At 44.0% G+C, this 1,390-nt stretch overlaps 1 protein-coding gene across 2 annotated transcripts in view; it reads right to left on the reverse strand.

Annotated features, from left to right (window-relative positions):
- The window catches only part of ENOX1 (ecto-NOX disulfide-thiol exchanger 1), a 136,916-nt gene that overhangs the window by 62,041 nt on the left and 73,485 nt on the right, over positions 1-1,390 (reverse strand). The window lies entirely within an intron of this gene.

Below are 1,390 nucleotides of genomic sequence, written 5' to 3' on the forward strand. Positions count from 1 at the left end.
AGCTGTTCGCTGTGAGCGTTCCTGAGTTCCTAAAAGAAACCAAAACCCAACAAAAATACAAACTTTACTTCGTCAGTCGTGGTGGAACCCAAAATTCCACTTCCTGAAGTCAATTTGCTCCCTTTGAAAGGGCCACATCCCGTCTTGTCCCTTTCGCTCAATTCGCTCCCTTTGAAAGGGCCACATCCCGTCTTGTCCCTTTCGCTCAATTCGCTCCCTTTGAAAGGGCCACATCCCGTCTTGTCCCTTTCGCTCAATTCGCTCCCTTTGAAAGGGCCACATCCCGTCTTGTCCCTTTCGCTCAATTCGCTCCCTTTGAAAGGGCCACATCCCGTCTTGTCCCTTTTGCTCAATTCGCTCCCTTTGAAAGGGCCACATCCCGTCTTGTCCCTTTCGCTCAAAGAGCGTTTTAGCGATGCTGATGGAGATGCATTATTAATGTGTAGTTTTCAAATTATGACGTTCTGCCTGGGTGACGCTAGGTTTAAGTTCCAGACTAATTTGATTTTTAGGAGGGACGTGTTAACATAAAATGGTAGTACGTTTCGGTAGAGCCAGACAAAAACATGGTTTTAAAAAATTAAGTACTTTGAAGAGACAATGATATTTTTTAAAAAAACAAACAAACCCACTTTAGGAGGGTCCTGCCCTTTCTTGCTCAATATCTATTATTTGATTTTGAGAGAAGGATGGCAGATTGAAAGTGGAAACAGAAAGAAGAGCGTGGAAAACCTCACAGGCTGCTTTAGCTTCAGCCTAAAATTGCAGATACTTCGCTTAGACATTTAAAGTTCTCTAGCGGAAAGCTTAAGCTCTTCATCCAAATGACTAAAAAAAAAATGTTGCTGTGAGGCATGGCCAAAGTGAAATAGCATTGGGAATAATTTATCTATGCCAGATTGCTGTCCCTCATCTAATTATTATACTGTGGGGTCCTTGGTGCTCTCTGAGCTTCGTTGTTTTCTGACAGATATTTCATGACCCAACTAGGTAACATCATCAGTGCTAGATTGGAGGGGGGAGTTCTGGAGAGGAGGAGGAGGAGGAGGAGGAGGAGGAGAACTGTGAGGTCCTTGGTGCTCTCTGAGCTTCATTGTTTTCTGACAGACATTTTATGACCCAACTAGATAACATCATCAATGCTAGAAGGGAGGGGGAGTTCTGGAGAGGAGGAGGAGGAGGAGGAGGAGGAGGAAGAAGAAGAAGAAGGAGAAGGAGAAGGAGAAGGAGAAAGAGAAGAAGGAGAAGGAGAAGAGGAAGAGGAAGAGGAAGAGGAAGAGGAAGAGGAAGAGGGGGAAGAAGAAGAAGAAGAAGAAGAAGAAGAAGAAGAAGAAGAAGAAGAAGAAGAAGAAGAAGAAGAAGAAGAAGAAGAAGAAGAAGAAGAAGAAGA

The sequence above is a fragment of the Protobothrops mucrosquamatus genome, unplaced genomic scaffold, assembly GCF_001527695.2.
Source record: "Protobothrops mucrosquamatus isolate PMUCROS unplaced genomic scaffold, P.Mucros_1.0 scaffold28, whole genome shotgun sequence".
Lineage (NCBI taxonomy): Eukaryota > Metazoa > Chordata > Lepidosauria > Squamata > Viperidae > Protobothrops > Protobothrops mucrosquamatus.